The sequence below is a fragment of the Sceloporus undulatus genome, chromosome 2, assembly GCF_019175285.1.
Source record: "Sceloporus undulatus isolate JIND9_A2432 ecotype Alabama chromosome 2, SceUnd_v1.1, whole genome shotgun sequence".
NCBI classification, from domain to species: domain Eukaryota; kingdom Metazoa; phylum Chordata; class Lepidosauria; order Squamata; family Phrynosomatidae; genus Sceloporus; species Sceloporus undulatus.
Genome location: NC_056523.1, coordinates 286,639,224 through 286,651,558, shown reverse-complemented (window position 1 = coordinate 286,651,558; position 12,335 = coordinate 286,639,224). Strand labels below are relative to the sequence as shown.

General features: G+C 39.1%; 1 protein-coding gene and 1 long non-coding RNA gene across 3 annotated transcripts in view; both read right to left on the bottom strand.

Annotated features, from left to right (window-relative positions):
- The window catches only part of SSBP2 (single stranded DNA binding protein 2), a 208,353-nt gene that overhangs the window by 150,735 nt on the left and 45,283 nt on the right, over positions 1–12,335 (bottom strand).
- The window catches only part of LOC121920201, a 24,483-nt gene continuing 21,722 nt past the window's right edge, over positions 9,575–12,335 (bottom strand). The window contains exon 3 of one of the 2 annotated variants that reach the window (XR_006101696.1): positions 9,575–9,892. This is a non-coding gene — a long non-coding RNA (uncharacterized LOC121920201). Of the gene's footprint in view, positions 9,893–11,057; positions 11,162–12,335 lie in introns of those variants that run through there. The other variant, XR_006101697.1, reaches the window with a different exon arrangement.

Below are 12,335 nucleotides of genomic sequence, written 5' to 3'. Positions count from 1 at the left end.
AAACTATTGGAACATACAAAAACTAGACTAACTACAACTTCCCATAAGCATTTACAACCATGGCCCCTAAATTATGGAACAACTTATCGGAAGAGATCCATCTCATTACACCTTAGATGCCTTTAAAAAGGCACTTAAGACAGATCTCTTCTGGTGGGCCTATCCACTTGACCTTTTATGGCTGATTTTATGGAACATTCCCACTCTTACTTGATAGCATGGAAAATTGATGACGATTTGGCCTTTTTAATGATTGGTAGTAATATTGCTGTTGTTTTACTGACTGTATTTTTAGATAATATTGTATTTTGTATTGTATTGTGGTTTTTATTCTTTGCTGTAATCCCACCTCGATCCACAGGGAGAGGCGGGAAATACAAATTATTATTATTATTATTATTATTATTATTATTTTAAAAATTAGCATTATATTATTTGTCTAAAATATTCAAAACATTCTTTTGAACAGGCCTACTTATCATTTCCCAGACTGATTTCATGGCTATCTTGTAGAGTAAAAGTGGCAAAATTAGGAGTGTCCATTGTCTATTCTCTTCTCCATACTTTATATAAGCAGCCAAGGAATTAGAGGAATGTAATTAGAAGAAAGTAGCCATCATATGTAATCTTCGCCGCCTTGAGTCCCTATATTGGGAGAAAGGCAGGATATAAGAAAATAAAATAATAATAATAATTCTGAAAATCACACTAAGCAATTACAGTATATATTGTTATGTATGTACAACATTAGGAGGAGTAAAAAAAATGAGAAAATGTATCGCATCAAAGCAAGAAAGGCTGCTCCTTCCAACATGGGTCTCTAAGGACTGGAAGGAGAATGACCTACATTTCTTCAGAGAAAGGAGTCACCACTGGCTGCAAAAGAGAATTCTATCCATGTTTCACCGCAGCCAGATCTGATATCTCAAGGAATGGGCATAGCTGGTGCACTAGTTTTAGCTGTGTAAATGCACTCCTGACCACTGCTGAAATATGGGCAACCAGCTCAAAGTTGAGTCCAGGAGAACACCCAGGCTGTGAACCAGAGATTTCATGGGGAGAGTAACCCCATCCAGAACAGGCAGAATCCCTATTTCTTATTCTTTCCTGTCATAGAGGAATAGAATATGGTTGCTGCAATGTGTTTGTAGTGGAGGAATCTGTGGACATAGTCAGCCCTTCGTATTCACAGATTCTTTAACCAAGGATTCAACCAATAATGGCTTGAAAATGACAAAAAATATATACATTCCAAAAAGCGGATCTTGAATTTGCTGTTTTATGTAAGGGACACCATTTTACTTCCACTGTATTTAACAGATTTGAGGATCCATGGATTTTGTTATTCACGGAGGGGGGAGTGTCCTGGAACCAAACTGCAGTAGATACCAAGCGAACACTGTATTTATTTACTACATTTATATCTTCTACAGAGTTCAAACCAGTATACTTAGCTTTCTTCCTCATCACTTTAGCCGCACAACAATCTGTGAGGTAGATCAAAGACAGGTTAAAGGCCACACAATGAATTTCATTGTTCACTGGCACTAGTATCTGAATCTCACAAATCCCAGTCCAACATTCTATACCACACTGCCTCTCCAGAGGCTCTGAGGTAAATCATGTTCCCTCAATGAGCTTTCTGCTATACATTATGCCATGCTGTCCATCTCTCCCATCCCCAATTATCATGTAGCCCTGCCCAACAATGGATGAAATTATTTAATAATTTCCATTAGTGGGTGAAGCAATGGCAGCCTGATGCTTGGCATACAGGAGGGGTGCACTCCTGCAGCTATGAGGTTAAGGTGAATAGAGATTAAGATTTAAGAGTGACTCTCATGATGATGATGAACTGGCAAACCTCTATTACAAAACTACAGCTCCCAGAATTCCCTAGCATTAGAAACCTCTATTATTATAATATTTCAAACCTCTATTATTATAATATTTAATGCCAGGGACAATTCCAATTTCCCTATGTTGGTTAGAATTCTCTGACTGCACTGTATATCACGCAGACACCAGTTCACTTTGGTGGGTTTTCTGTTTCATTATTAGCACTTGAGGGAGGAGCTAAATGTATAAACACTAAGAAATGATAGAAAAATTGTGGCTTTAGTAGAGTGCTGTACTAGAACTGGAAGAACCCATGTTCTCATTCATGAAGCTCACCAGTTGATATTCAGTATCCCAACCTACCTTTCAAGCTTGTTAGGAAAAAAAGATGGGCAAACAAAGGGAATACCTTACATTATGCCCACAGTTGCTTGGAGGAAGGGCAGGATAAAAAATGTAGTAAATAGAAGATGAACATCATTTAGTTATCAACATCCAACTATCTGTATAGTGAGTGGCTTAAACTTTGCTTCTTCATTCACTTCATGCATCCCTGTATGCATAATTCTCTGTAAAATGGATTCATTTACTGGTTTTTATGATTAGTCTCATTTTTAGTGTGAGACAAATAACTATTTTATTTACAAAATGGATGTTTTCTAAATTACACATGCTTAATTCCTTTGAAATATTTTGCATTTGTTTGTGCTATACATGTGTAGTCTGCAGCTGGGTTTAAATGCTCAAACTGCCTGTTTTACATGTTTTTAAATCTTGCATTAGACTTCTAACACTTGTCACTGAGTTTGAATTATTTTCCAGTTATGTATACCTGGTAGCAAGAAATTAGAAACAATACCTGTACACTGATAAACACAGGTTTTTATAGGCTCTCTGTCCCATCTAATGGAGCTCCAGTTCCTGACCCCGCTATGCCATTTTAAAACTGATTCTGTTGGATCCTTAATTACTAACAGCAGACCATAAAAGGATGAAATCTACCTGCCTCTCACCTACACACATTGAGACAATTAGCACTGACTTTAAAAGTCCTTAATACAATTGACATATCAAACGCTTATAATAAGACATACTGTATATGCTCCTATATCAGCCTAGAAAATTTAACCAAAAACCTGGGACAGTGTCAGCACTGTACCTTAATTCTTATCAAAAAAGAAGGAACCATCCCTTTCCTGAGCAGAGTGGCAAAAGGTCAGATCTTAGCTTGTCCTCGGAGAACCTAAAAGAAGCACCTCTCCCCTCTATCCTCTCCACCACGGTGCCACTTCTGGGCTTTTTGAGTGCCTGGGTGGGAAAATGGCACCAGCAGCAGCTCTTTGGCACTTCCCTTCAAAGGAGTGCCAAGAAAGTAGAGGGGACTGGTGCTTGTTTGTTTGTTTCATTTATATGCTGCTTTTCTCCCCAAGGGACCATTCTTTTAGGTTCTCCCAGGACAAAGCTCTTGCTTTTTGCCATTCTACTCAGAGAAGGGGACAGTTCCTTTTTTGATGTTATTACTTTACCTTAATTCTTGCATTTACATATTTTTCGACATCTGTGCATTTTTTTTAGCCCTGTCCATGCCTGGTCTCCTTCCCACACATCACAGAGCCATTTACCATAGTCCCCAAAACACCCATCCAGCCTTTCGTCTGCATGCAAACAGTTATTATGCCTGCCAGAATTTTTAAGTTCTTTGAATTGTCCTTTACAACCTTTATTACATGCCCCTGTTTTACCCTCATCTTACTCCTTAATTTTGGCTGCCAAACCTGCCCTCAACTTATACATGAGATTGACTTATACACAACCATATATGGTAAAAGGCAAGACTTTTAAAACAGAATGACTTCTCTGAGCAAGTCCCAAGTCTTCAGCAGGCTATGAGCTTAAGAGGCAAGGCTAGGTATCTATTCAAGAGAAAGGGGGGGGGGGGAACAGAATAGTCTCTGGCAACATCACAATTTAAACTCTGAGAACTTGGCATGGAGATTCTTGTTCCATAAACTGACATCCCAACATTACAGAACTGATCCCACAGCTGAGTGAATACACACCTGAGCACAGCAACAGAAATGCATGAGAAAGCACTGATGTACTGAGCAACCTAAAAGTGGCACGGGAAAATAATAAATTTGGCAGTTAAGACATATGCCAAAACCGAGAAGTGACAAGAAAAAAGAAATTGTAGAATATTTTAAGAGATTCTGGAAGAGAAACTGAGATGAAGGGATGGAGAGGCAAAACCAAAAATGCTAAAATGTAGCCGTATCACCCAATACGTTGAAGCAATCAAAATTTTCACTCAAAATATTTGCTTCTTGCTGTATGAACAAACTGATTCCTGGACAGAAAGAAGGTCGAGAATAATAGTAATAATAATAACAACAACAGTAGTTCAGGGAAAGCCAGGTTCCCCCCTTTGTTCTATATTTAACGCAGTTAGCAGCAACCTTGAGAATAGCAAGAGACCTAACTGTAAACCACCCACACAGTTTGTAAGAAGAAACATTAAAACAACCATGGAGGATACTATAGGTGGAACAGGCATGCAAGAGAAAAGAATGGCCAATCTGTCAATAAGGGAAGTCAACACAGAGGCCCTAACATGGAAGAACTACCAAGATGTGCCTGAGAGCTTTCCAGTAAAGGAGCTAGTCAGGTTGCTCTTTAGTTATCAACTAAAATGGAGACTATATACAGCAGAGTCACTCAGGGCCTGCACCAGGTGACACCCCGGGGGGGGGGGTACACCCAGTCACCCCACCCTCATCCTTCCTTGCCATGGTAAGGAGCCAGGCCGAGTGTGCACAAACCCTCCAAAGCAAGGAGGGGTGGAGTGTGTGCGTACTCCAAAAGGCTCCTTGCCACAGCTCAGTCCTCCTCTTGCCCCTCCTTGCGGAAGCCTCACCCCTTCCACTTTGGAAGCCCTGCCCCCCACACCGGGTGACACCAGAGATGGGGATGCCACTGGCTATATAAATAATAGAACAAGGTATCTTTATTTCTCAGTTAAGCTGAAAACATTGCCTTGATCAACCAGAAGTTATTAATGTTATCCCAGGGAGGAACATGAGAAAGCATGTCTCATTAGATAAGACAATAATGCTAGGGAAAAAAGGCAGTAGAAAAGGAGAAGGACCTCACGCCAGATGACTAGACTCAGTTAGGGAGGTCACAGGCCCAATTTTGTCCCACCTTCCCTGAAAGTTTCCCAGGGTATATGGTATAAGCCTCTCCCCTTTTCCAATCTGTTTGAAGAAATGTCAGATGCAACAAAAGTCACATATACTACATGTACTTCTTTCTGGTTACTTTTTTTACGCTGGACATATTCATATGGGAATATTTTCAAACAGTTCCTCATTTTGATTTCTCTTAAACAAACACAATTGAGGGTATAATTCTGAATTTATTTACCTAGAAACATGGCTACTAAATTCAGTGTGCTTTACCTCTGAGTAGACAACCATACATTAAGCAGCTTTTAGTCTGCTGCTATCAATAATAACCATTTCTTAAGCTTTTCAAACTATATCCAAAATTAATCACAAGAAAAATGTAGAAAATAGCACTGACAGAAGAATTTGAGGCAGTTTGTCACTGAGACCCTTTCAACTCTATGCACCAGGATCAGACATTGTAATCCTCCTGGGTCACATTTCGTTGCAGAACGCAAACAGAACTAGACATACAACATAGGGATTTTGTGGCACTACTGATTAGCTATAAACTTTATCTCTAAATTTCAGCAATTTGCCATACAGAAACAGAAAGGAACAAAGACCAAAAAAAAGTGTCCCAACCAATCTACTCATTTTTACGACGATACTTTTTTTGCCCAGCAAACAGTATACTATATTTCATACAGTATATTTAGTATACTATACCAAAAGTTAGTATATTTCGATAAAACATCCTATTAATTTTGGTTGAGAAATATCCAATGTAAAAGGAAGTGGAACTTTATTTTATTTTATATGATTTTCTTTCATTATCATTCTACCTTGTCCTTTCTTGTTCTGGAAGTTTAGATAGAGCACATTTGATTCTCTATATACAAACATTCCTTTGGATTTGGAGCATATCCTACAAGATATTGGAATCCTCACTGGGATCTGAAAATATCCTGTAGCTCAAACAACACAAGATTTTTTGAAGTCCTGGTGTATGCAGGCTAACATGAAAAGATTCCTCATTCTACCATTAATGAAGGCATCTACAGAGAATGAAATGCAAGAACTTTCAAGTGCTGCACCGGAAAGCCTTCCTAAGAATAGAAAGCTCATGAGACTCAGGAAGTAAATACATTATTGCTATTTCTAATGCAAGTAAATTCTGAGAAACAGTGTCAAAAAGAGAGAATGTGAAGGATAAAATAAGTCTGCAACGTACTTAAATATCTCTAAGAAAACACATACAAAAAGTAGGAGAGATGATTCTAATTTCCATTAACTCTAATTTTGTACCATCAGCACTAATAATGGAGGAGTATGTAGCCCACATAGTTATACTTTCTGACTCACGAAAATTAAGGGATGATTATTAATACAAGACAATACAGTGGGAACTTGGTGTCTGTTAGGATTTGGTTCCAGGCCTCCCAATGGATACCAAAATCCGTGAATGCTCAAGTCTCATTATTTGCAATGGTGTAGCAAAATGTATAAATATAAAATGTCAAAATCAAGCTTTCAAGATTTCTGTTGTTGAATACAGTATTTTCAAGCCATAGATGGCTGAATCCATGCATGCAGAATCCGTGGATACAGAGGACTGGCTGTAATTCTGAGAGCCAGCATGTAGTGTAGTGGTTTGAGTGTCAGACTGCAACTCTGGGAATCAGGGTTTGATTTGCTGCTAGGTCACTGAAATCCACTGGGTGATCTTAGACAAGTGACACACTCTCAGCCCCAGAAAATCCAATGATGAGCCTTAGGGTCACCATAAGTTGGAAATGACTTAAAGTCACACAGTTCTCTTATTCCCATGCATCCTTTTAAAAAGTAAAAGAAAACAACTAAGGTGGAGTTAAGGAGTGAGCCTGTGCCAGTGCCCTATCTAAAAAAACTGCCAAGGTTGCCTGAAGAAAAACAACCTAATGCTCTGAGCAGTGTAGCAGTTTCAGCACTGAAGTGTGGCCCTTATACTAACAAACTAAATTAATTATGGCATAGAAAATTAATGATGCATATTGTCCTTACATGCGGTAGATGTTGACCATAGAGTTGTGCTGGAGGACCTAGAGATTCCTAGAGAAGTACTGTCAGGTTTAAAAAAGAGTGGTTTATTTGCTGTTTTTCCACATTCACAGGGGTCCTGTGCCCCCAACCCCCAAGAATATGGAGCACCCACTGTATTGAAAATTTAGGAAGGGTGTCACTTACTCAAGAGCCATAAAACAGCCAATAATCTTGGCAGCAGGGGATTGAGGTGAACAAACTGAAGGGACATACTGAAGGGAAATCTGAAACTGAAGAGCTTCAGTTTAATGTGCCCAAGCCAACGGATTCCCTGCTGTTCTTCTTTGATTAGTTTGTAGTGTTTTGGAAGTGCTTCCCAACTTCTAGTTAAGACTTCCATTTATTAAGTGGTTTGCCACAGAGGCTATTTGCTCAAGAAACTCAATATTTGAAATTTCTATGTTATTTAATTTAATAATATTAAAATTGATCAGATACTTGTGTGAGAAAAAGGTATTAAAATGACATATCAGAAGATCAGTATAAAATGTCAAGGAACCTAAACACCATAAAAGCACCAGGTCAGGTCCCCGAACCTGGAAGTTAATGCAGGGTCAGCTTGGATGCTGAAGCAGTGTTAGTACTTGAGCAGGAGACCATGAATACCTGGTGCTGTAGGCTATATTTCAGAGGAAGGAACTGGCAAAACCACCTCTGAATAGTCCTTGCTTAAGAAAACCCTATGCAGTTCACTGGGGTCACCCTAAGTCAACAGAGGACTTGAAGTCACAAAGTCTTGTTGCATCACTCTCATTTATTCTTCTGTAACTGGTAGATTTGGTAAATGTGACTATATAGAACTTCATGTTGTGGGCCATTTTCCAGTATAGAGGGGGGGGGGGGGGGGGGGGGGGGGGAGGGTGAGAGTTTCTGTGGAATATTTGGTTCAACTCTCCCAGCCCATCTTGTGTGTCTGATGAATCTGGTGGGCACAGCACTTCTATTCCTATGTCAAGCAGTAGGAACATTTGGGACAGTGCCATCAATGAAAGATAAAGTCAAATAAAATTTGACCAGTCTTTAAGCAAGACTTGATTGCCGTTTTTCTCACAGCAGACTTAATACACAGTAGACTAAACATTTCCTGTAAAGTTTGAAAGCAAGTCAAAGTAAGTAACAATGCAGTGTGCCAGCCCTCTATTTCCACATTAACACCATCCCCCCAAATTTCCTTTCCACTTTTTAAAATAAATCCCACCAGTTCTATACTCCCGTTTTGTTTCCCAGCTATGGATTATATACCAGTAGGGAACTGAATGAAATCCTAATAAATACAAATGTGTAACTAAGGAGTTTATCACACGGGGGCAAACTGCAAAAATCTCATGCAGAAATGGGATTTAAAACCCGGAAAAAACTGCAAAAGGGGGTAGTTTTTCATACACAGCAGGGTTAATGTGGCATGAATCCAAACCGAAAGTAGACAAAACCTGTCCCTTTTGACTTTCAGGATTTTCCGAAAGTAAAAAGGTGCGGGTTTTGTCTAGTTTCCATTTGGATTAATGTCACATTAATTCTCATCAATGCTAACATCATCCTAAAAACAACCTGCTTTTGAGGGGGGGTTTCTATTTTCTTTTTGGGTTAGCCCCGAATGTTATCTGAAAAACTACCTGCTTTTGCGGGATTTCTTTTTTAGTTTAAATCCAGTTTATGCACAGGATCCATCCCGGATAATCAACTCCTTAGATGTATTTTACTTTAAAGACCGGTTTATGTGTCTCGAGTAAAGACCCAATGAGCATCTGTCTGTCTGTCTGTCCATCCATCCTGTATGTGACTTTCTCTTATATCTTTTCCACCCGGGAGTACCCAATTCAGCTCTCAAGAGGCATGGGGAAATAGAATGTACATTTTTCTGGAACAGTTACCATGTCTTTGCACTTTACAGTTTTATGCAAACAGCTCTGTAACAAAACAGCTCTGCTTTTTGCAAAAAGCTAAGATTTCCCAAGCATTTTACCCAGGCATGATACTGTGATACTAACAGAATACTAAGTTTGTTTCTCTCAAGACTATAGGGTTTTCCTTTTTTGTTTTTCCTTTTTTCAGTCTAACTTCACTTCCAGATGGGCTACAGACTTACCTTTCTTTTAAAAAAAAAATAAAGTTCTCCTCCTTCCAATATTACCCTCACAACCCACACTACCCTTTCTGCATTCTACAGAGAAAGAGAATATATTTGGTTCAAAGTCACTCTCTGATTTTCATGGCTCTGTGGGCACTTGAACCTGGATCTACTAAGTCTTAGTTCAACACTTTAAGCATTAAAGTGAAGATGGAGGTGAAGTAGTGAAAGAGGCACTATAAACATTCTTATCTTGAATGCCCCAAAGCTAACAATGAGGTCCTACAATTCATAATTACAGAGTAGAGTAATGCATTAATACTGTACTGTTGTCCATTTTTCAGGCAGAAATGAACACTTGCTTCAAAAGAAGTTAATTTTTGGTTTTGCTCATGGTTGCAAGTTTCACAACACTGGAAGATGCTGGACACTTATCAATATGTGGTTGGCTGGATAGAGCTTGGAAAATTGCAAACTGAAAAACTTACTCGCAACCTAAAATGAGCTAATGGACTGGAAAGAGAAGACAATTTTGCACAAACATTGTATAATTTATTGTATATGCCAACAGAGAGGCTTCTCCACCCTCTCTCATGAGAGTTTGGAAAAATCCTTTTTGATTAAAAGCATGTAACGGCTTGTTACTGAGAGATGTCTTCATGTGATACCGGTTTTTCTTGTTTGATTTCTTAAGATGATGTTGGGGTTGAAGACTGGCTGTCTGATGAATGACTAATTTCTGTAATGTAGTACAAAAGAGACAATGAATAAAGCTAATAAAGATGGAAAATATTAAGAAAGTCGTTTTCTTTTGGGTTAGCCCCGAATGTTATCTGAAAACTACCTGCTTTTGCGGGATTTTTTTTTTAGTTTAAATCCAGTTTATGCACAGGATCCATCCCGGTAATCAACTCCTTAGATGATTTTATCTTTAAAGACCGGTTTATGTGTCTCGAGGAAAGACCCAATGAGCATCTGTCAGTCTGTCTGTCCATCCATCCTGTATGTGACTTTCTCTTATATCTTTTCCACCCGGGGTACCCCATTCAGCTCTCAAGAGGCATGGGGAAATAGAATGTACATTTTCTGGAACCGTTACCATGCTTTGCACTTTACAGTTTTATGCAAACAGCTCTGTAACAAAACAGCTCTGCTTTTGCAAAAGCTAAGTTTCCCAAGCATTTACCCAGGCATGATACTGTGATACTAACAGAATACTAAGTTTGTTTCTCTCAAGACTAAAGGGTTTTCCTTTTTTGTTTTTCCTTTTTCAGTCTAACTTCACTTCAGATGGGCTACAGACTTACCTTTCTTTTAAAAAAAAAAAAAAAAGTTCTCCTCTTCCAATATTACCCTCACAACCCACACCTACCCTTCTGCATTCTACAGAGAAGAGAATATATTTGGTCAAAGTCACTCTCTGATTTTATGGCTCTGTGGGCACTTGAACCTGGATCTACTAAGTCTTAGTTCAACACTTTAAGCATTAAGTGGAGATGGAGGTGAAGTAGTGAAAGAGGCACTATAAACATTCTTATCTTGAATGCCCAAAGCTAACAATGGGTCCTACAATTCATAATTACAGAGTAGAGTAATGCATTAATACTGTGTCCATTTTTCAGGCAGAAATGAACACTTGCTTCAAAAGAAGTTAATTTTTGGTTTTGCTATGGTTGCCAGTTTCACAACACTGGAAGATGCTGGACACTTATCAATGTGGTTGGCTGGGGAGCTTGGAAAATTGCAGACTGAAAAACTTACTCGCAACCTAAAATGAGCTAGGACTGGAAAGAGAAGACAATTTTGCACAAACATTGTATAATTTATTGTATATGCCAACAGAGAGGCTTCTCCACCCTCTCTCATGAGGTTTGGAAAAATCCTTTTTGATTAAAAGCCTGTAACGGCTTGTTACTGAGAGATTCTTCATGTGACTACCGGTTTTTCTTGTTTGATTTCTTAAGATGATGTTGGGGTTGAGACTGGCTGTCTGATGAATGACTAATTTCTGTTAATGTAGTACAAAAGAGACAATGAATAAAGGCTAAAGATGGAAAATATTAAGAAGTCATATTACACCATATATTATACTTACAAACCAGGAATGGGAACACATTTGGCCTTGTATATTTTCTGACTACAATATTTGTAAATACTGTTAATAATGACTAAGCTCTTCGTTTGCACCTCTACTACCATTGTTATGTTCAATTTATTAACTGCTGAACCAAACCTTTTTTTTAAAAAAGCTCTCCAAATATAAAAATGTGACCTGCCTCCTTCCAGATGGTAGCTATGTGATTATTTTGTATTAAGAGCAATGGGCTCTTGTGACATCCCAAAAGGTTAACCAATTTAATTTGGCATAACATTATCTCTTGGTTTGGGGCTCTTGGGTAATCTTTCTTGCCTTTTCCTCTCTCTGTACCCTGCTAACCACTTAAGTGATGATTTCATACATCAAATAAAACATGCAGATGAACACAAAAGCACATGCAACACAGTAACTTAAAGCCAACATGATGCTGGTCCAACAGCACCAGTGTGACAGAATCATAGAATCACCAGAAATGTAGGCTGGAAGAGACCAAGGGCCATCCAGTCCAACCCCCTGCCATGCAGGAACTCTCACTCAAAGCATCCCCAACAGAGTCCCCAGCCTCTGCTTAAAGACCTCCAAGGAGGGAGACCCCACCACTCTCCAAGGGAGTGTGTTTCACTGTTGAACAGCCCTTACTGTCAGGACGTTTCTCCTAAAGTTGAGGTGGAATCTCTTTTCCTAGCTTGCATCCATTGTTCCAAGTCTGTTCTCTGGAGCAGCAGAAAACAAGTTTGTTCCCTCCTACTATGACATCCTTTCCAAATTTAAACAGGGCTATCATATCACCTTTAACCTTCTCTTCTCCAGGCTAAACATCCCCAGCTCCCTAAGTCGTTCTCATAGGGCAACGTTTCCAGACTCTTCACCATTTTAGTCGCCCTCCTTTGGACACGCTCCAGTTCAAAAACATCCTTTTAATTGTGGTGCCCAGAACTGGACACAATAATACTTTTTAATAGCAGCCTAAAATTGCATTGGCCTTTTAGCTGCCGCATCACACTGTTGACTCATATTCAATTTGTGGTCTACTTGGACTCCCAGATCCCTTTCACATGTAGTCTCGTTAAGAAAGTGTCCTCCA